Source organism: Danio rerio, chromosome 13 (assembly GCF_052040795.2).
Source record: "Danio rerio strain M-AB ecotype USA chromosome 13, GRCz13ab, whole genome shotgun sequence".
In the NCBI taxonomy this organism is placed as follows: domain Eukaryota; kingdom Metazoa; phylum Chordata; class Actinopteri; order Cypriniformes; family Danionidae; genus Danio; species Danio rerio.
In genome coordinates this window covers 52,253,699-52,278,740 of record NC_141033.1, presented here as the reverse complement: position 1 = coordinate 52,278,740, position 25,042 = coordinate 52,253,699, and the positions used below count along the sequence as shown (strand labels likewise).

General features: G+C 38.5%; 1 long non-coding RNA gene across 1 annotated transcript in view; it reads right to left on the bottom strand.

The window, feature by feature from the left end:
- Window positions 1-25,042, bottom strand: part of LOC147841212 (uncharacterized) — a 1,204,737-nt gene that overhangs the window by 101,942 nt on the left and 1,077,753 nt on the right. The gene's annotated exons all lie outside the window — the stretch shown is intronic.

Here is a 25,042-nt window from a genome sequence, read left to right as displayed (position 1 = left end):
GAGAACAGCTCTCAGGTAAACAATAATCCTCCTTAGACACGCAAGTTATTGTTGTCGAGCGTCGCGTACACTGTTAATCCACACGTGACTCCAGCTGCGCTCTCACAGAGAGAAAATGAAAACAAAACTTAACGGCAGCAAACTATAAAAGCAACACTTCACACTTGTTTTGCCAACACAACGTGGCGTCTCTGCCGTCTACACTCTGACAGTAATGAATATTAATGAAGTTGCACAATAGAGCGCGCTGATTGGTTTGAACCAAGCCTTACTCATGCATTAATGCATCACACTGTAAGACGTAATAAGACTCACTCTGGCACTGACGTCCAGTCTGCACGCTGGAATACACACTATTATCTCATGACCGTGACGCAGCTTCAAAAATTTGTTTCAAACCGGAAGTACGAATTTGCTTGAAATAACGCAAAAACAACCAATTTACACTTTTTAGTGAAATATAGGTGTCCTAATAGTGTTTTTAGCAGTGTGGGACACATATACGACTGTCGACAGCTCAAAAAATGTGTTTTGGTGTTTCGTGACCCTTTAATAAGCAGAGATGTCTTTCCGAGCGCTGGAAAATTATCTATGTTCAATTCATTCACTCATTAATTTATTCATTCATTCATTTTCCTTCAGTTTAGTCCCTTATTCTTCAGGGTCACCACAGCGGAATGAACCGCGGAATGAACCGCCAGCTATTCCAGCATATGTTTTTTTATGGAGACAGATAAGACTCATAAGTAATTCACGCAAAAGACACGATGTACACATGCGTAGCCAAATTCACGTGCATAAAACCAAATTCACGTGCGTAAAATATTTATTTATTTTCACAAAAAAATTTCACATGCACAAAATAAAAATACATTTTCATAAAATACGTTTCACAAATGCAAAACACCATTTGCAAATGTATAGGAGTGTACCGTAGTGGTCTAGTGGTCAGTACGTTGAGTTACCATGCTGTCGACCCGTGTTCATTCCTTACCTGAGTTAATGTTTTTTTTTTTTTTTCATTTTTATTGTTAAGACATACAAAACTGTAAGGTTGTTGAACATTTGAAGTTCTAAAGCAGCTGTTTTCTTGAAAAAGACGTGATAGTGTCATTAGAAACTGAATTGGAAATTATCTTATTTTAATATAGTCTGTCGTGAACTGAGGTGGGCCGGTCAAAGGCTTGAAACTCCAGGGCTGAAAAGGAGTCCCACTCCGGCCCTGGTTATATCCAATGAATGTAAACAAGCTGCTGTTGTGCTTTAGTAATATAATATGTAAAATAACAGAACATTCAAACTCCACACAGAAACGCCAACTGGCCCAGCTGGTATTCGAACCAGCGACCTTCTTGCTGTGAAGTGACAGTTCTAACCACTGAGCCACCGTGTCCCCCCACAGTTAAGAGTTATTATATATAAACCTAGTTAACCTCCAGTAATTTAGCATATAGCTGATGTGCTGATCAGTGAACTTTCACTTGCTAACTAGGATTTGCAACACAGACACTCCATTTAATGTATTGCCTTTTCTCAAGTACACTTGCTTTCTGCTCTCTTTTAAAAAGCATGTGTGTTGTGACAAATGCAGAGCTGTTCTGAGGCCTCTTATATGTGTTTTCTATTTCTATATTAAAGATTGACCTCTGTCTCTATCCGTGTCATCTACAGTATAACCACATAAAAAAATCAGGCCTTTAAAAATAGAAATCAGAGCTCAGTTTTCCAGTCCATCCAAACACGCCGCACACTTCTTTTTGTGGACATCAAAAGCAGCCTGCGTGTTTCCAGTGTTTCCATTTTCAATCTCAGGCTGCTGCCAAAATCAAAAACTGGAGCACAGAATAAACCGATCCAAAAGTGTCCCGCTCTGACGGAGCAGCTGTTAGTAGCATTAATGCTGAGGAGTCACGGAGTGCACATGAGGAGAGATGTTTAAACACATTCCCGTCATCATCACTGGCAAAATTACTCTCAACTGCCAAATAAGTATTTTGATCATCCAATAGAACTTTACTTTTGGCCAATGTGGACTTTTTTTTTACCTCTGCGAATATGTCATTATTATTATTCACCTTACTCTCCGTCGACGAGCGGGCGCTGCCATTTGAATCTTTTTGGCTCGAGACTTCTGGTCTCATTCACTTCCATTCATTTTTTGACGTTAAAAACTGCTCGTTACGCTGTTTGATGTTGCAATTTGTTATTTCCTTATTTTATTATTTTACTTGGTCTGTATCATCATGCAAACATTTGTTTGTAGAGCAAGTACATTGACCATTTTCTGCCGTTTATTATTCCTAGTCATTTCTCCCATAGTCGACTGAATCGGAAGTTCTAAGACAATCGCGAAAACAGGCGCACTTCCGCATTTTAGAATAAGGTCAATAGCAAATTTGTGTATGTACTAGGGCCGCACAATATATCGTTTCAGCATCGATATCAAAATGTGAACATCTGCAATACTCGCTTCGCAGGATCTGCAATGTCGAACATTTATTATAATTGACCAGATCCAATTAGCTGACAGGCAGCGCTCATCACCAGGCTAATAGCATCCCTACAGTGAAGCATGGTGGTGTTGGCATCATGCTGTGGGAAGTGTTTCAGCAGCAGGAACTGGAAGACTAGTCAGGATAGAGGGAAAGATGAATGCAGTAATGTACAGAGACATCCTGAATGAAGACCTGCTTCAGAGTGCTCTTAACCTCAGACTGGGGCGACTGTTCATCTTCCAGCTGGACAATGACCCAAAGCACACTGCCAAAATATCAATGGAGTGGCTTCACAACAACTCGGTGAATGTGCTTGAGTGGCCCATCCAGAGCCCAGACCTAAATCCTCGTGAACATCTCTGGAGAGATATGAAAATGGCTGTACTCCGTTGCTTCCCATCCAACCTGATAGAGCTTGAGAGGCATCATATTGAAAAAGACTTGAGGCTTAAATTAAATAAGGCTGTATAAAAAATAAAGGCCGCCGAGTGTGACGTGGCTGGGATGAGAATCAGCACCTCCAAGTCCGAGGCCATGGTGCTCCACCGGAAAAATGTGATTCGCCATCTCCAGGTTGGAGGAAAGTCCTTACCCCAGGTGGAGGAGTTTAAGTATCTCAGGGTTTTGTTCCCGAGGGAGGGAAGGATGGAGCGTGAGATTGACCGGTGGATTGGTGCAGCGGCAGCAGTAATGCAGTCGATGTACCGGTCTGTTGTGGTGAAGAAGGAGCTGAGCTGAAAGGCAAAGCTCTCGATTTACCGGTCAATCTACGTTCCTACTCTCACCTATGGTCATGAGCTTTGGATCATGACCGAAAGGACATGATCTCAGATACAAGTGGCCGAAATGAGTTTCCTTCGAAGGGTGGCAGGGTGCACTCTTGGATAGGGTGAGGAGCTCTGACACCCGGGAGGGGCTCGGAGTAGAGTCACTGCTCCTCCACATCCAGAGAAGTCAGCTGAGGTGGCTTGGGCATCTGTTTCGGATGTCTCCTGGACGCCTACCTAGGGAGGTGTTCCAGGTATGTCCCACCGGGAGGCGGCCCCGGGGAAGACCCAGGACACGCTGTAGGGACTATGTCTCTCAGCTGGCCTGGGAACGCCTCGGGATCCCCCCGGAGTAGATAGAGGAAGTGTCTGGGGAGAGGGAAGTCTGGGGTTCTCTCCTAAGACTGCTGCCCCCGCGACCCGGCCCTGGAAAAGTGGCAGAAGATGAATGAATGAATGAATGCTGTATAAAAAAATGTGGAAAATTGAAGCATTATGAATACTTTCCGGATGCACTGTATATATACTAAAATGTAGTAAGTGTGATTGTAAAGTAGGCTACTTGGTCAAAATATGCTGAAGTGATTGACTTGTTCTGCTACTATTGATTATTTCCACGTGTCGGAATAATACTAAACTAATTGCTTTAATGTTGTGGATCTGTCCACCTCTTTAAAAGCATCCACTGCATTTTTAGCCAGTCATCATCAGTTATGTGGTTGTCCCACCCTTACACACACACACCAATCATCATCAGTGCCAAACCTACACACAAGAAAGCAGGCAAAAAGGCCATTATTCTCATCACTGGTCATATTATATTATTTATTCTATTATTACATTGTAGTCATATTTGAGGGAATTGTGAATTAAAATGTTAAAAATAATGCTGAATCGTTGACATACTTTCGTACTTTCACCTTAAGCTCCGTGACCTGAACTGATGTCAGAAGATAGATGTCACTAATTTCGTCTGCTCCATTTAGGACTGATTTGACAAGATAGCAGTCAGAATGTGGCTTAAAATAACCGCGGGACATTTGCTTGTTGAGCTGTTGTTGATGTCAGATAACGCTGGTGTGAAGGAGTCTGGGATTTGAGACGAGTTATTCCTGTCTGTGAGCTGCAGGCCAGAGAGCAGCAAATAACACAAGCAGAGAGAGACTCAATCTGAATATCCCTTTCTGCTCACTAATCAAATCTGAGTGCTCTTTATGTGCGTGCTTATATGTACTATGTGTATAGATATGCACTTTGATGTCTATCTATCAATTTATCTGTCTATCTGTGTATTATTTACCTGTCTGTCTGTCTGTCTGTCTATATTACCTTACTTACCATACTTACTTACCATACTATACTAACTATAGTAAATACTGTGTAATTTTAGTCTACATACACAGACAAGTCTTTTCACCTTATCCATGTTTTAGGAACAACAAATAATAATTTGACTTTTATTTGATCATCTTTTGATCCATCCACCCACCCATCCAGCCGTCCATTCATCCATTCATTGGTTCCATCTATTCATCCATCCATTAATTACATTCATTGGTTCCATCCATCCACCCATCTATCCATTGGTTCCATCTATTTATTCATTCAATCATCCATCCATTGGTTCCATCCATCCATCTATTCATCCATATATCCATTGGTTCCATCCATCCATCCATCCATCCATTGGTTCCATCTATTTATTTATCCATCCATCCATCCATCCATCCATCCATCCATCCATCCATCCATCCATCCATCCATCCATCCATTGGTTCAATCTATTTATTTTTTCATCCATCCATCTATTGGTTCCATTTATCCTTCTATCCATCCATTGGTTCCATCCATCCATCAATCCATTGATTCCCTTCATTGGTTCCATCCATCCATGAGTTGGTTCCATCCCCCCATCCATCCATCCATCCATCCATCCATCCATTCATCCATTGGTACCCTTCATTGGTTTCATCCATCCATGCGTTGGTTCCATCCACCTATCCACCCATCCATCCATCCATCCATCTATTTATCCATCCATTGGTTACTTTTATCCATCCATCCATCCACTGGTTCTATCTATCCATTAATTCCTCCATCCATCCATTGGTTCTATTCATTGGTTCCATCCATCTATCCAACCATCCATCCATCCATCCATCCATCCACTCATTAGTCCCATCCATCCATCCACTCCATCCATCCATCCATCTATCCATGGGTTCCATTCATTGGCTCCATCCATCCATTAGTTCCATCTATCTATTCATGATTCCATCTTTCCATCCATCCATATATCCATCCGTTGGTTCCATCCATCCATTCATCCATCCATCTATTGGTTCCATCTATCCATCTATCTATCCATTGGTTCCATCCATCCATCCATCCATTGGTTCCCTTCATTGGTTCCATCCACCCATCCATCCATCCATCCATCCATCCATCCATCCATCCATCCATCCATCCATTGGTTCCTTCTATCCATCCACCAATCCATTGGTTATATCTATCCATTAATTCATCCATCCATCCATCCATCTATCCATCCATTGGTTCTATTCATTGGTTCCATCCATCCATCCATCCATCCATCCACCCATCCATCCACTCATTAGTCCCATCTATCCATCCATCTATTCATGGGTTCCATTCATTGGCTCCATCCATCCATTAGTTCCATCTATCCATCCATCCATCCATCCATCCATCCATCCATCCATCCATCCATCCATCGGTTCCATCTTTCCATCCATCCATTTATCCATCTACTGGTTCCATCCATCTGGCAGTCCATCCATCCATCCATCCATCCATCCATCCATCCATCCATCCACTCATTAGTCCCATCTATCCATGGGTTCCATTCATTGGCTCCATCCATCCATTTGTTCCATCTATCTATTCATGCATCCATCCATCCATCCATCAATCCATCCATTGGTTCCATCCATCCATCCATCCATCCATCCATCCATCCATCCATCCATCAAATTATTAAATTAGTTTAAGTATCTCGGATACTTAATTTTGTTAAGTATTTTGTTCCCGAGTGAGGGAAGGAGGGAACGTGAGATTGACAGGCAGATTGGTGCAGCGGCAGCAAAAACGCAATCGATGTACCGGTCCATTGTGGTGAAGAAGGAGCTGAGCCGAAAGACAAAGCTCTCGATTTACCGGTTAATCTGCGTTCCTACTCTCACCTATGGTCATGAGCTTTGGATAAGTTGGAGTTCCAACTTAAAAAACACTTTACCATTTTTTACCAAGGTTTTCTTAAACTTACAACTTCACAGTTATTTTAACAAAGTCTTACAGTAATCACTTAATATAACATGCACATCTTTAAGTGTGTAGCAAAAAGACTTGAATACAACAGTCAGAAGAAAGTCTTTGTGCTTGTCAGTGTTGTGTTATGTAAGGCAGATGATAAGAGCAGCACAGATATCAGAGTCTCTGCTGCAGGGTCAGAAGGGTCATCTCCTCCCTCGCTCTGTTGTACCAAGCTCAGTTTTCAGAGTAGAAATAGGCCTCCACCAGCTCTGTCATCGCATGCCACTAACAGGTGTGCTCTCGAAAAGATGCCTCAAGAGCATTACACAATATCACAAGAACCCCAGAATAGCAGAGCTGTGCAGGTGTGCGGATCTGAAGCACACAACACTTCCTCAATCTAGAGAATAACTCTGCTGCCAGTTATTCATTATAGCTGTTTCTCAATATGCATTATTAAAGTCTGTATAAGCCAGAAGCTGTGACCAGTTCCTATTTTTCGTGTTGTGATGCAGTGTAATGAGAAATGAGAACACAGCGAGTGAGGCTTGTTTTTTGTACTGCGAGCTGATTGAATGTAGAAAAGTAGGCATTTCATTTATTACAGCCTAACAGGCTCCTCCTCCTTACCGTTTCTGTAGGTTGCCAAAGCTGACAGCTGGAAGGGCGTGGTTAAGTATGTTAGCCACGCCCAATATCTCAGACAGACCTAATCAGGGGCTGCGTCCGAAATGCCCACTACTCAGTATGTACTGCATTTGAATTTAAACGTACTACTCGGCCGTTAGAAAAGTACGTTCTATATAGTATGAATGTTAAAAGTATGAATGGAATTCGGACGTACAACATCCGCCATTTTGTCATGGTCGCATGACCTACCTTCGTCAGTTGTGTCGCTTCACACGCATTCATGAATTCTCTCACGGGGCTTCATGGGATAGAGTAGCGTGCATGGGATGCGCACTTCAGAATCTCGCCGGAAGTATTAAATCATCTGGGTACTTCTCGCATACTGGTTTTCGATTTCTATGAATTCGGACATACTACTAAGCTCGCATACAGGTTTTAGCCTACTAAATAGTATGGAAGTATGCAGTTTCGGACGCAACCCGAGAAATGAATTGAAAACAAACAGGAAGTGCATTTTCAGGTTTCAATTAAAGATTACAAAAGCAAACATATTATTTTGAGAAAGCCAACATGCTGTTATCCGATTCAAACATATTATTATTATTTTTCATACACAAGAAGTTTCAACTCTATCTCCTCCTAGGGATTTTAAGCTATGACCACTAAACCTGGGCCAGACCTTAAGACTAGTCTGACTTGAGTTGCTTTATCTTTTCCAACTGGTCCAATTTTTGGTTTTCAGAAAACTGAGCCGCAAACTCCCATAGACTTAACATTGGACCAAATTTTGATGCATTATTACTCTGAAAAAAAAATTCTTAAAAGCATGTGATCTTCGACATTTAAAGAGGCAGTCAAGCTGTGTTAAACTAGAAATTAAACTGGTGTGCAAAGTATACCCCTGGGGTGCAAGAGCATTCCAAATTTGCCCATTGATTTACAATGATGAAGAAATTCATAGGCTCCATCTAAAGTTGCATACTACTCGATTATGTACTACATTTGATTTTGAATTTACACATTTTTGATGCAACAATTTACAAAATTTTTGATTTTGAATTGATTTTGAATTTTCCTGTACACAGGAAAAGTACATTCTATTTAGTATGAATTAGTGTAATATGAATGGAATTTAGACTTACCACATCCATAGACTGCCATTATAAAGATCTGCCATTAAGGCTCGGTTGACTCATGCTAGCAAAAGTGACTTGTATGTTACACATGCTAGCTGTGATTCGGCATAACATGCTTGTAATACTAAGTATTAAGCTTTGGGCTTTGGTCAGACATGTAAATGAGCCTAGCAACCACCTAGCAATGATTCAGAAACAGAGCGTTAGCGGGAAATGGAAAATTTCAGTACCGATTGGTACTGAATATTTTTGACAACACCACAACAGAGGAATGTCAGAAGTCTAATTTGAAACTGGGATATTAAAGATTAGTTACCGTTAGCCTAAAACAGCATGACTATTTATTTGTGTGTATGTGTGTGAATCTTATAATCCTCACATTGTGTGGATCAAATGTCCCCACAAGTATAGCAATACCAGTCAATTTTGACCTTGTGGTGACATTTGTGGGGTCCCCATGAGGAAAAGGGCTCATGAATCACACGGGGTGAAGATATTTAAAAATGTAAAAGTGCAGATTGTTTGGACAGAATATACAGTATGTACAGTAGAAACACAATTATAGCTATAAGAAGTCCCCATAAAGATAGCTGTAGAAGTGTGTGTGTTTTGGAGAAGGGGGGTGTCATTGGGTCTGGATGAGTGTTTGTGTGTGTTGAAGGGTGGTGCCATTGGGTCTCTCTGTGTGTGTATGTGTGTTGGAGAAGGGTGGTGTCGTTGGGTCTCTGTGTGTGTGGTTGGCTCTGGATGGGTTTTGCTCTAGTAAGCGTCCGGGCGTTCTGCCAGTGATGCAGTGGAAGAGGAGAAGCAGAGCAGAGTGAGAGAATCCCTGTGTGCCGCTCAGAGTCTGCAGCTGCTTCTGGAAAATTCTGCACTCTGTCCCAGTATTCCTGACACGCACTACACCAGCGGCAGAGCTGCTGTCCTTAACTGTCCTGCCACACACACTCACACACGCACGTTTTCAGACACACACCAGGGAATCAGTGCACAGATTAATCCTTCAGTCCTTCAGGCAGGGAAATTTTACCTTCAAAATAAACTACAATCTAATAAGAATGCGTGCTGTTGTTTTTCAGATTTAAATGAAAATGTCATAGCTTTAAAAAGAAACATATGAACATTTATTTGTATAAACACATGTATTATTATCTTTAAATCAAATTACAAAAAATGATTGGCCGCTTGTGTGAGGTGTTTCTAACGCAGTGTCTGTGGTGACAGGACAGTAAATCTGACATTATTCTCTTCTCTGGCTGTCGTTATCAGTCTCACACTATTGTTTTCTTTTTCTGAAAGTCTTGAGAACAGCATCGTGGAGCTTGTCTTTTAATATTTCAGCTAATAGGATTGTAAAATTATGATTTGTTGTACTCTCCTATTCACTGCGCTCTGAGTTTACCAACTTCTGCTGCTGAGAAACACACAAATGTAAAAAGAGTCTATTGCTTCAGTTTGATCCATTAATCCTTTCCTTTTTTATCCATCCCTTCATCCGTCTATATTTTGAGTCATCCATTCATTCATCGATAGTTGTATTTTTTTAATCCATTGTAGTAATTTTCTATCAATCATTTATTGTTTGGTTCATCCAACTTTAAATCCATCAGTCCATCTATTGGTTGCATTGGTTCATTTCATTGCTTTCATTCATTCATCCATCCATCAATCCATCTATAAATCCATTGGTTCCATTTATTGGTTCCATCCATCAATTCATTGGTTCCATCTATCCATCCACCCATTGGTTCCATTCATCCATAGCTTCCATCCATCCATCCATCCATCCATCCATCCATCCATCCATCCATCCATCCATCCATCCATTTGTTCCATCTAGTCATCCATCCATCCATGCATCCACCCATTCATCTATTAATTCCGTTTATTGGTTCCATCCATCCATCCATCCATCCATCCATCCCTCAATTGAATCCATCCATCCATCCATCCATCCATCCATCCATCCATCTATCTATTGGTTTCATTCATTGGTTCCATCCATTTATTCATCCTTTCATCCTTCTTTCCACTGGTTCCGTCCATCCATTTTTTTACCCATCCATCCATTGGTTCCATCCATCAATCCATCCATCCGTCTATTCACCCATTCATCCATTAATTGGTTCCATCCATCCATCCATTCATTGGTTCCATTCATTGGTTCTATCCATCCATTCATTAGTTCCATCCATCCATCCATCCATTGGTTCCATTCTATGGTTCCAACTTCCAACTATCCATTCATCCATTAATCCATCCATCTATTTGTTCCATCCATCCATTCATTGGTTCCACCCATCCATCCATCCATCCATCCATCCATCCATTCATCCATTGGTTCCATTCTATGGTTCCAACTATCCATTCATCCATTAATCCATCCATTCATTGGTTCCATCCATCTATTGGTTCCATCCATCCATTCATTGGTTCCATCCATCCATCCATCCATCCATCCACTGGTTCCATTCATTGGTTCCATCCATCCATTCATTGGTTCCATCCCTCCATCCATCCATCCATTGGTTCCATTCTATGGTTCCAACTATCCATTCATTCCATCCATTGGTTCCATCCATCCATTCATTGGTTCCATCCATCCATCCATCCATCCATCCATCCATCCATCCATCCATCCATCCATTCTATGGTTCCAACTATCCATTCATCCATTTATCCATCCATTCATTGGTTCCATCAATCTATTGGTTCCATCCATCCATTCATTGGTTCCATCCATCCACCCATCCATCCACCCATCCATCCATCCATCCATCCATCCATCCATCCATTTTATGGTTCCATCTATCCATTTATCCATCAATCTGTCCATTCATTGGTTCCATCCATCTATTTATCCATTAGTTCAATTCATTGGTTCCATCCATCCATCCATCCATCCATCCATCCATCCATCCATCCATCCATCCACCCAGCCCATAATCCATCTTCATTATAGATTTAGGTTTTATAACCTTTTTTATGAGGCAAATTATTCCGAATTTCATGAGATTCTCATTGTTTTTTTTTTGTCTCTGCTTTATTTAAATGCAATATATTATAATTATTATTACAATACAGAAAACAATCATTATTATAAAAAGTCCAAATGGGACTTTAGGATCTTTTTGGTGTAATGTAGCTGTGCCATGTTCTCAGAGGTGATCTTCTTGGTTACTGATCTCCACGAAGTGCTGTACAGATGGACATACGGCTGCGGTTATTCATAGTTCTCCTGTGGCTCTGACACCTGACACGTCCAGCCGCTCAGCTCGCTCTGCGTTTACCGGATTGATAAAAATACACGGAGCCATTTTTAACTGATGGATGTGTCCCCTGTGCTGTTATTTAAGTCAGATGTTTAAGGGGTCCTGATGGAGTTCATGTTTACAGCACTCAGATTATTTATATACGTGCAGCATGGACACTTTTAGTCTAGTGATGCTCTTTAACCTTTGACAAACTAGTTGACTGATCTGTTATAAAAGCTGTTTATATATTCTTATTTTTCAATGACATCCCTTCCATTCCATTGGTAGTTTCATCTATCCATTTGTTCATTCTCATTTTCATCTATCTGTTTATCCTTGTATTGTTTTCATCTGTCTGTCTATCTGTAGCTCCATCCATCCATCCATCTATCCATCCATCCATATTTTACTATCCATTTATGTTTGTTGGTTTCATCCATCCATCTAGCCATCATCCATATTTTACTATACATTATCTATTCATTCCAGCCATCCAGCTATTTATTTTATCCATCTGTTAATTTCATCCATCCCTCAATTTATTCATTCATCCATCCATCCATTGATTTTAACCATCCATTTAAACCAAACCATCCATCACTCTATTGGTTTCATTCATCCATTTATTGGTTTCATCAATCCATTCATCTATTGGTTTCATCCATCCATCGGTTGATTCCTCAATTGATCCATTATTTAATCCTTCCGTTCATTGGTTTCATCCATCCACCTATCTATTGGGTTCATTCAATCATCTATTCATTGGTTTTATTTATCCATTCATCCATTGGTTTCATCTATCCGTCTATCAACTGGTTTTATCTATCTATCTATCAATTGATTTCATCCATCCATTCACTGGTTTCAGTCATTCATTCATCCAGTGGTTTAATCTATCCATCTATCCATCCATCCACTTATTGTTTCATTCATGCATTAATTGATTTCATCCATCCATTTATTGTTTTCATCCATCCATCCATCCATCCATCCATCCATCCATCCATGGTTTCATCCATCCATCCATTGGTTTCATCCATCCATCCAGCCATCCATCCATCCATCCATCCATCCATCCTTTCATCCATCCATTGGTTTCATCCATCCATCCATCCATCCATCCATCCATCCATCTATCTATTGTTTTTATCTATCTAATCAATTGATTTCATCCATTCATCCACCGGTTTCAGTCATCCATTCAAGTGGTTTCATCTATCCATCTATCCCTCCATCCAGGTATTGTTTCATTCATACACCTATTGATTTCATTTATCAATTCATTTGTTTTATCCATCCATCCATTTATTGGTTTGATCTGTCCATCCATCCATCCATCGATTTCATCTATTCATCCATCCGCCCATTCAATGGTTTCATCCATCCATCAATTTGATCTGTCCATCCATCCATCCATCCATACATCCATCCATTGATTTCATCCATCCATCCATCCATTGGTTTCATTCATCCATCCATCCATCGATTTCATCTATCCATCCATTGATTTCATCCATCTACTGGTTTTATTCGTCCATCCATCAATTGAATTCATCAATTCATTGGTTTCGTCCTTCCTTTAGTTTCCATCCATCCATTGGTTTCCATCCATCCTTCCATCCATTGGTTTCATTCATCCTTCCATGCATAGATTTCATTCATCCATCCATCCATTGGATTCATCCATCCGTCTGTCCATTCATCTCTAGATTTTTCTATCCATACATCCATCCATCTCTAGATTTGTCTCTCCATCCATCTGTCTATTTTTTTTATTCATCTGTCAATATTTTAGATGGACGGACAAACCAATAAATTACTATTTAATGAAAACAATAGAAGGATAAATATCTTTGTCTTTCATCTGTCTTTCATCTGTCCATTCATTCTTTATTTGTTTCCATCCATCTGTCCGTCCATCCAGTAAAATGACTCATCCTAACACTTTGCAAAACTGACCGTCCATTTCTGATGCTGCGGGTCCTTTAAATGAACTGTAGAGCAGTGATTTATTGCGTATCTCCAGCGTTCTCCAGCTGTCCACATGACTGCAGAACATGAGGTCACATCCAGGTTCATCTGAGGGAGAAACTCTAGAAGCAGCTCCATGCCAGCTTATCTGCGGCGGTAACTGCGGTATTTTCCAGCAACAGCTGCTGCAATGTCTTAACTTGCCAAGAGACGCGGATAAAACTGCTGATGCGGCCCGATATTTTAAGGCCCGAGGCGGAGGACGGAGAACATGAGGGCAGTGTGAGGCTGTTGGCCCTGAGATGCTCCTAATAACTGCAGGATTACCAGATCTGCGTGTCTCCATTTGGCATTCTTCGAGAGGTGGGAATACTTTCCATGTTAGGGTCTGAGAGATGGATTGGCGTGCTGGAAAACTGACACCATGGCAGGAATAAGAGATCAACATTGTGTCATGGATGCCAAGAAAGGTTCTTGAGCCCCTAATAAAATAAAAGATTAGTTTCTAACTAGAGTTGGATATTAGGGATGTACTGTGCTAGAAAATATGAAACTAGATTATTTTATTCATTTTCTTGTCAGCTTAGTACCTTTATTTATCTGGGGTCGCCACAGCGGAATGAACCGCCAACTTATCAAGCTCGTTTTTACACAGCGGATGCCCTTCCAGCCGCAACCCATCGCTGGGAAACATCCACACACACACACTCAAACACTACGCACAGTTTTTTAGCCTACCCAATTCACCTGTACCGCATGTCTTTGGACTGTGGGGGGAAACCAGAGCACCCGGAGGAAACCCACGTGAACGCAGGGAGAACATGCAAACTCCACACAGAAACGGCAACTGAGATGAGGATCGAACCGAGTTCAGATGCAAAAGACGCTAAACGCCACTTCTGCCAAAAATGAGCTAATGACATTGAGTGAATGCTAGTACATGTTAAACAAATAGATTTGCTTCTAATCATCTAAATCCCGGCGTCAGCACATTCAGAAATAACAGTTTGTTGGCAAAATCCTCTAAACGCCATATGCCTTTGGCAGGAAAAGCTGACAAATGCCAAAAACAAATCAGAGGGCGCGAATTGAATTATACGTTTTCAGTGTAGCAGAGCGCTGATACGCCGACTTTTATGAGGAGACATATTCTGATTTCGATTTCGATTTTAAAAGACGGAGTTTGATGAACTGGATGAGCCTGTCCAACTGTCAGTGAATGGCAAATGAAAATGTCCCGTACCTCAAAACTGCATTATAAGAAAAAGAAAACACACTGTACAGTCAGAAGTCGAACATGCATTCATGACATGTTTTTGCGCAGCGACGCTACTTTGAACAAGTCTGATTTACTATACCATGGCTCAACAATAAGGAATGCCCGATGGCCCGGGGCCAGCGTGTGAGATGCTCGGGACAGTAGACAGGATCGTTACTGGCCCGATTGGGCCACTGATGCGCTGTCACTAAAGTTGCCTGTAACTATTAGTCAATTGCGTACAGTCAGAATCGAGAAACCGTTTGTGTTGTTAAGCCTTCAAATGCTACCTTCTCGGTTCCTCTTATCTGATTGGATGCATGGAGCATGTTATTTTTTTTCGTAACAACCAGTACAGCGAAGAGACAGCAACATGGCGGCAACATCAAGTGATGATGCTAAAGGAAAACATTTGTTTCAACTGTCTTGGTAGCAGACATTTACTAGAGTATACCACGATCAAAAAAAATGAAGTGATGTTTGACTTGTCAGTTTGGCAGGTCAGCCATCTTTTGTTTTGCAATAAAAAACCTGCACATTTTGCTAATTTTGTTTGCATAAAACTTTGAATTTTGCTCATTATACATTTATTAACATTTTTTCTTATAATTAAATTCTAGATTTACAAACATTTTGACACTTTTTTTAATCTGTGGCTAAGAAATAGCTATTAACTTTTTTTTTTTTTTTGGTAGGGTCAGTGAAAATATTGGCAGGGCAAGTAAAAATCTGAACCACTGGTCCGATCAGGCCAGTAGAAAAAAATCCTTAGCGTTGAACCCTGCTATACATTAAACAGCAACATTTCACGTAAGACAGAGTTATGATACCGTTCTATTATCTCACGTAGATGCTCTGAGGATAAACAGGAGACCGAGACCTTATGGCTAAGTATTAATGTCAGTTTTAAAGGGCACCTAGGCTACCCCTTTTTCCAGATTTAAGAGAAGTCTTTTGTGTCTCCAGAAGGTGTCTGTAAAGTTTCAGCTCAAAACACCCATCAGATTATTTATTAGCTTTCTGAACTTTGTTTTATAGCTCTTAACAGCTTGTTGCTGTTTTTGTGTTCTGGGTCTTCGAGGCTAGTCCTCCCTGCCCACCGTTCCCACGTGCCTTTCAGCGTGCCTTAATCTCCGCCCTCGGCTGCCTCAGGATGATCTCACGTAACGTTTGTGAGAAATTCTACAGTAAGAACTTTAACAATGAGTATTAGATGCATTTGCGCGTTGAGTTTGCACTGTTTTGCATGCATATGTGACAGGATACAGGTTAATCTCCACTGCTGTATTGATATCTGTTATGTTAATGTACAAAATAAACCTGATTTAACTTCCACAAACCGGGATTGAAGCGTCTTCTTTTATCCGCTTGTTAAGTGTTACGTCACGCGAAGCGGCTTCCAGGTCCAATTACTCTATTCAGCTGTATGGGGAGACTCATGAAATGGTAATAATAAACGTTTACAAAGTGATTTAATACTTACAAAAATCACGATCACAATATATATGTCCATGCCTAATATCCAATGGCCAGAAAGGGATTAATTTTTTTTTAAATTGTTAAAATTGTGGTATTTGTGATGCAGCAAGCCCAGAGATTGTTGTGTACACTATGACTTTATATAAAAATGAACTTTAATGTGTGATATGAATTAAAAGTGATCATAAACAAATAATTTCTCAACTCAAATGAGTGGCGGCTTGGACCCGGTAACAGTATTACGTACGTCACAAAACACATCATCACTTTACAAGCGGATAATTATTCTGACACGCGGCTGTACTAATGAAGTGAAACGCTGTACTTCATTACACACGTGCACTGTTTTAAAACGTTTTAAACTCACTCTTGATCACATTTGATGATGATTGATGATTCTAGCACACTGAACAGGTTTTTGATTCCTGGTTGCTTTGCACACGTCCTGTCTTGTTGATATGATTATACGCATCACTACGGAGAACTGTTAATACGCAACTGTCAATCAATATTGGTGGGCGGGGGGACCGCACTCCTACGTCAAGTTGCGGTCGGCCTGAAAACCGTTGGTCCACCGTTTTTAATTTTGTTAAATTGAAAAAAAAAGGACTTGGTGTGATGACAGTCAATATGACAGTCTATACACTATACCTACACACATGTCTGTCCAAACAGCTTCAAAAGTACATTTTTCTCCATAGGTGCCCTTTTATGTAGTTGATTAATGCACTTGACAGACTTCATTCCTTAATTTTCCTTCTGCTTTTTCCCTGGTTTATCCAGCGGAATGAACCGCCACTTACTTGACAGATTTATATATTTTTAATTTGAGGTGTTTTTATGTTTGGTAAAATCATTTCTAATTGCATCTTTAGTGATTTTCAGGTAATTACACCATCAATAGGTGGATTTAGAGGTTTTTGCAAAAAAAAAAAAAAAAAAAGCAGATGTGGATTTAGGTAAAGAAAAAGAAAATCTACACTGTTAAAAACCAAAGAATTGTCTAATGTGACATTTATGAAAAAAGTTATTTTATTTACCTGCTAATAACCTCATCATTACATATAAAATTAAACTTCTGAACCTAATTATAGGAGCCTGATAAAAAATGCTCAATTACAAGAAAAGAGATCTGATGGATTAAGAGGGTTTTCTAAACTCTTCATTTGTAAATATGCATTGTGTGTGTGTGTGTGTGTGTGTGTGTGTTGCCTATGTTTCTATTTACATTTTGAATATTGTATGTTTAAAATGTATATTTAAATACACAGACCTACAACATAAAAATAAGACATTGCAAATATTTATCCATGTTTAATTTTACCTGATATACGTTGTATCCAAGTTTCAGGAACAACACATAAGTTGACTTCTAGTTGATCATTTGGTATCAGAAGTATCTTATATGAAAGGCAAAGGCCTGTAGATTTTGCTTATTTGAGCACAATAAAATATGATCATGTCTTGATTTTGAATGATTTCATTAGTACAGTAAGGTCTGACTCTGCTTAGACTAAAGTGACGCTCCAGGGTCAGACGAGTCTTCGCTGAGGGCAGCTTCCAGCCTCCACTGCTGAGACTGCAGCTCTGCAAAAGACTTTTGGCCAGCAGAGAAATTAAAAAGGTCGTGCCGAACTGATTCTGGTTCTCTCAAGGTTTTTTTTCTTTACTCCCATCAGGTGAAGTTTTTTTCCCTCTCCGCTGTCGCCACTGGCTTGCATGGTTCAGGATCTGAAATGCTACTCATCGATGGATTTGCTCTTCAGTGTTTGGACTCTCAGTAATGACTTCAAACCACACTGAACTGAGCTAAACTGAACTGAACTTAAACACTAAAGCACTGTTCCAGTTACTATGACCATTTATATGAAGCTGCTTGGACACAATCTACATTGTAAAAGCGCTGTACAAATAAAGCTGAATTGAATTGAATTGAACAAAAGTCTTGTGACTGAACAGTAATAATGTCCAGTATAGAATATAAAGTCCTGCTGCAGTGGAGACAGAATGAATATTGTGTCTGACTCCATCATGAGCTTGGAGGACTACATCCATACATCTCTGACATGACTCAAACCACTGATTAATAAAGTCATCTGGAATGAAGAAGAAAGCGTTCCTGCAGGACTCCCAGAGCTCATCAAGAGTCTTTGTGTTCATCTTCAATGCCTCCTCCATCATCTTACCCCAGACATGCTCAATAATCTTCATATCTGATGACTGGGCTGGCCAATCCTGGAGCAGCTTGACCTTCTTTGCTTTTAGGAGCTTTGATGTGGAGGCTGAAGTATGAGAAGGAGCGCTATCCTGCTGGAGAATTGTCCCTCTCCTGTGGTTTGTAATGTAATGGGCAGCACAAATGTCTTGATACCTCAGGCTGTTGATGTTGATCATCCACTCTGCAGATCTCTTGCATTCCCCCATACTGAATGTAATCCCAAACCATGATTTTTCCTTCACCAAACTTGATGATTGGGATGCAGATCAACAGATGATTCATGGGAAAAATCCAGCTTCTGCCACTTTTCCAAATGATCAAGTAGAAGTCACGTTATTATCTTGACTTTTATCAGGTTGTATATATTTAAAAAGCACACGACTGAGTTGAATTCTGAAATCTAGGATGTTTAATCAATATGCAGTCGATGTGTGCAAAATTGTGTCATTATATAGTAACAGAAACAGATATTTTATTAACATTCAACGCTGTTAACAGAAACTCTCACTCTCGTTTTGCAGTGTTGTCATCTGTTGGAAAGTCTCGCCCACATTCTTAAGTGAGCAGGGAGTGACGATACATAATTAATAAAAATTAGCGTGAGTCGCAGCGTCATTATTTGTCTGTGCTCTCTGTAATTTATGAGCTGCATAACAATGTTTTGTCATTAAAGCTTGAAGCCTGGGAAAGCTGCTTGGAGATGACGTGTTTAGACAGATCCGTTCATTACTGAAATGAGTGAGTCTGGAGTTCACTAAAGTGCTCTCATTGATTTACTTCACACCCAAAGCCCTGCAGTGCTTGACATTGTGTAATAAATGCAAATGCAATCAGCCAGACATAATTAACAGCACCACTGGTAGGTGTGCGTGGCAGGAAAAGTGGTGCAACTGGGCTCTTTTATGCGTGTTATGCAACCAGATTTCAGTTTGTTTGTATGACTCACGGTTATTTTAGTAAATGAATCTAAAAACTGTTGGTCCTAAAATAAAGTGAATAAAATAGAATAAAGTAAAATAGAAAAAAATAAAACAAAAATGTAAAGTAAAATAAAATCAAGTAAAACAAAATAAAGTACATTTTTAAAAAATCCAATTAAATTAAAATTAAATAATAATAAACAATATTAAAATAATTAAATTAAAATATATAAAATAAAACAAGACAAAATTAAATTAAATTAATAAAGTAAAATATTAATTAAAACAATATAATAGAAAATATAAATAATTACAAAATATAAAATAATAAAATTAAAATAAAATAAATTACAAAATCACAATAAATGAAAAACTTAACAAAATTAACATTTACTGAAATATTTAAAGCAATAAAATAATAATTAGCAAAACATTTATAAATAAATACTCATTCTGACAAACACTTTAGTGAAAACTAAAAACTGTTAGTCCTAAAATAAAGTATAAAATAAAATATCAAAGATCAATCAAAATATAAAGTAGATTTTAATTAAATAAATAATAAAATGAAAAATAAAATTTTTAAATAAAACAAAACAAAATTTAAATAAGAAAATATTAAAATTAAATAAATAAATAACTCAGTCAAATAAACATTTACTGAAAAATTGAATGCAATAAAATAATAATTAGCAAAAGGTGATGATAAATAAGCTCTCATTTTAGTAAAAGCACTCATTTTTGAAAACTAAAATTGGTTGGTACTAAAATAAAATAAAATAAAATAAAATATACAAGATCAAATAATATTAAATATCAAATAAATTGTAAAATTAAATAAATAATTAAAATATAAGCTTATGAAAAAAAACAAAATTTATTAAATAAAAAATATTAAAATAAAATAATTTACAAAATCACATTAATGCAATAAAATGATTATTAGTAAAAAATAATAATAAATAAGCACTTATTCTGACAAACACATCAATCAAGAGCATGACTTTAGATAAAAATGTGTATATATATATATATAGTGTATATATATATATATATATATATATATATATATATATATATATATATATATATATATATACATATATATATATATATATATATATATATATATATATATATATATATATATATATATATATAAATATCATGATGATGATGATGATAATGGCAATGATGAATTTGTATTTTTATTCATTGCAATTGATTGCTTTTGTATCCAATGTTTGTTTGTTAAAATATCATGTTTGATTTTTTTATGTGGTTTCCAGAAGAGTTAATGTAAGCTGTGCCTAAAATTAAAAGAACTAAATAACACCCCATTTACACGGGGCTTCAGCTTCAATGCTTGTCAGAGGGCGTGTCTGAAGTTGGGGCTGATGCGATCGTCATAGCAGCGTCAGCCAATAAAATTAGTCCGTATTCAGCTACTGCCTGAGCAGATGTATTTGCATACAGAGATTTGATTGGCTGACGCTTCCGTCGGTGCTTGAAAAGTTGATCAAATCCCAATGTATGCAGCGAGCAACGCCTCTGAAGTGGCGCCGACGGATCCACAATGCAGTTCTGCATCGCCTGATGTCACCCATTCAAAGTGAATGGGAAGTGTTGACACTGACGCCCCGTGTGAATGGGCCGTAAGAATTGTAAGGGCGACACGGTGGCTCAGTGGTCGCCTCACAACAAGAAGGTCACTGTTCTGGGTCTGTTGGCATTTCTGTGTGGAGTTTGCATGTTCATGTTGGCGTGGGTTTCCTCCAGGTGCTTTGGTTTCCTCCACGGTCCAAACACATGCGCTATAGGGGAATTGATTAACTAAATTGACCGACGTGTATTTATGTAAATGTGAGTGTGTATTGGTGTTTCCCAGTACTGGGTTACAGCTGGAAGGGCATGCACTGTGTAAAACAATTGCTGGGATAGTTGGCGGTTCATCCCACTGTGGTGACCCCTGATAAATAATAGGACTAAACTAAAGGAAAATGAAATGAAGTAAAAATTGTGTTAAACAATAAAATAAAATAAACACTAACAAAAACGAATAAAACATTGATGAAATGAACTAAAACAGAGCTGAAATGATAAAGACTCATTAAAATGTGGATCTATAATAACTCTGGTATGACTGTTGTGTTTGCACGTAACCGAACAGAGACACGTTGTTTTCTGCGAACACAAAGAGCAGTTTTGAATAACAATTGAACAAACACTTTCACCAAAACAGACCCGTGGCTTTGTTTTGAGCTGGACAGAGTGTTTTGTTCTGCTCTGATGTCAACACACGCATGACCCTCTCGCTTTTTGGCTAGCAGCAGTCTCGTCTTGAAGGAATTGAACAGTAGTATTGGTGGTTTGGATGTGAAGGTGGAAACGTGCTTTATTTTGTGTGTCAGGGCTGTTGAACAGTGCAGAGGAGTTTCACTGTAATCCTGCTCATGATAATTATGTAAGCAGTGTAATGGGTGTGCTGCTTTGTGGTGTTGCACACACACACACACACACACACACACACACACACACACACACACACACACACACACACACACACACACACACACACACACACCAGTCCATTTCCACCAAGCCACCTCCATTAAAGTTAGTGCCTAAAAAACTCCAGAGACTTCAATGAAATTACTTACAAGTGATGTCTGAACTACCATTCATTCATTCATTCATTCATTCATTCATTCATTCATTCATTCATTCATTCATTCATTCATTCATTCATTCAGCCATAAAATCATTTATTAATTTAGTCATTAATTCAGCCATTCATTAATTGAGTAAGCCAAATATTCTTTCATTCATTTATTCATTCTTTTATTCATTTATTTAGCCATTCATTTTCATATAGCCATTCATCCCACTATCCATCCATCCATCCATCCATCGAGTTTGCCAATTGTTCATTTATTCTGTCATTCATTCATGCATTCATTTATTCATTGAATGAGCCAATCATTCATTTATTCATTTATTGAGTCAGCCATTCATTCATTCAGCCATTCATTCATTTTTTAATATAGTCATTGATTCAGCCATTCATTCATTGAGTAAGCCAATTATTTATTTAGTCATTTATTCATTCATTTATGCATTTATTTATTAATTCAGCCATTCATTCATTCATCCGAGTCAGCCATTCATTCATTCATTCATTCATTCATTCATATAGCCATTCATTCAGCCATTTATTTATTTATTTAGTCATAAATTCAGCAATTCATTCAGTCATTGATCAAGCCATTTATTCATTCATTCATTGGGTCATTAATTAATTAATTAATTCATTCAGCAATTCATTCATTTAGCAATTTATTAATTCTGCCATGCATTCATTCATTGAGTCAGCCAATTGTTAATTTATTCTGTCATTCATTCATGCATTCATTTATTTATTGAATGAGCCAATCATTCATTTATTCATTCATTGAGACAGCCATTCATTCATTCAGCAATTAATTCCTTTATTAATTTAGTCATTGATTCAGCCATTCATTCATTGAGTAAGCCATTCATTCATTCATTCATTCATTCATTCATTCATTTGAGTCAGCCATTCATCCATCCACCCATCCATCCATTTATAAATTCATTCATTTATTGAGTCAGCCAATTGTTCATTTATTCTGTCATTTAATCATGCACTCATTTCTTCATTAAATGAGAAAATCATTCATTCATTCATTGAGTCAGCCATTCATTCATTCAGCCAGCAATTCATTCATTTTTTAATTTAGTCATTGATTCAGCCATTCATTCATTGAGTAAGCCAATTATTTATTCAGTCATTTATTCATTAATTTATACATTTATTTATTAATTCAGCCATTCATTCATTAATCCGAGTCAGCCATTAATTAATTAATTAATTCATTCATTCGTTCGTTCGTTCATTCGTTCATATAGCCATCCATCCATTCAGCCATTTATTTATTTATTTAGTCATTAATTCAGCCATTCATTCAGTCACTGAGTAACCCATTTATTCATTCATTCATTGGGTCATTAATTAATTAATTCATTCATTTATTCATTTATTCAGCAATTCATTCATTCAGCAATTTATTCATTCTGCCATGCATTCATTTATTGAGTCAGCCAATTGTTCATTTATTCTGTCATCCATTCATGCATTCATTTATTCATTGAATGAGCCATTCATTCATTCATTCATTCATTCATTCATTCATTCATTCATTCATTCACTCAATTGTAGTGTCATTTTTTCTTCTTCTCACCCTCCAATGTTTTCATTGATTATTCTATTTTTTGTACTGTGTTATATAATATGCTGTGAATGCCATTTTTGTTGACTTGAAGACTGAAATAGAGTCCTATCAGCACAACCTCCTCCAGAATGACACAAATAGCTTATTAAGAATCCAGCTGAAGGTCTCAGTGCGGGGTCATGCATGTGGGCAGCAGTTTGTCAGGAGATTGTGGAGGTGTTGTTGTGTGCTGTTCGTGAACGCAGAAGATAACCCAAAATACAACACAGCACAGAGTGGTAGATACGACAGTGAAGAGCAGACGAACTCCCTCAAATCCTTACATCCAGAAATGCAGCAATTATTGCCTTTCTTCCTTAGTATTTGTCCTGTTTTTTTTTTTTTAGCGCAGATATCTAAATGATATATAAAATGACGCGGGATATTAGTGTGTACATACAATCAAAATGTGCAATATTTATTTTGGTTTAATTGTTGTATTAAGAAAATGTGCATGTGTTCTTTCATGGTGTAGTTTGTTTCACCTAAGACTTAAAAAGTATATGAAAAATACCTACAATCAATATAATTTTTGCAGTGTATGCAACCATAGTTGAATAATATTGGAAAAATCTCAATAGTATCTGGATGCAACCTTGAAGATGCATGCTGAGATTGCATATCAGACACAGTGCACTCAATAGCTGCATTTCCACTGTTGGGCAGTGAGAGGCAGGGCTTTTATCGCGCTGGGCCGGGCCAATCGCCCGGGAGGTTGATTAGTGAGGCCAAAATCATGTCGCGTTTCCACTGTCGGGCTAGTAGCTTGCAGCGCGTCATGCAAACCCCGCCCCCAGAACATCCCCCGAATCAAACGTCACACAACCCGCCCACTTCAGCGGGAATCAGCCAGATAAAGCCAACCATCGCATCGTCACGAAACCATTAAAATGAAGACAACCGAGACAAACAAATGACCCGTTACTGTACAGCATTACATTATATGTCTATACACACATGCCTGTATGTTTCTATTCATTACATTCATTTACTCGCCGACCAACTGTTGGCTTCGAACATCGAGTGGTCCTGCCACTAACAGAGGGACCCAGCGCAGTGAGCGCACCCATCCATATTATAAAACCCACTGAAATTTTTCATTAATAACTCGGTGAAAAAAATGTCTTTTATAACATCCTCGTTTAGATAGACGCTGTCAAACAATCAGCCCAAATGCTCCGGAGAGACCTGAAACCTACTGATTTTTCCCTATAGGCTTTATGACACTTAATTGGACATTCCCCTTTATTTAAGGATGTTTGCGTATTGTATCTTAAATAAAGGAAAGTGTTCAGTGTTTCAGCACGTAGGAGCAAGTAATAAAATATAGCCTATATTTCGTTGTGCTC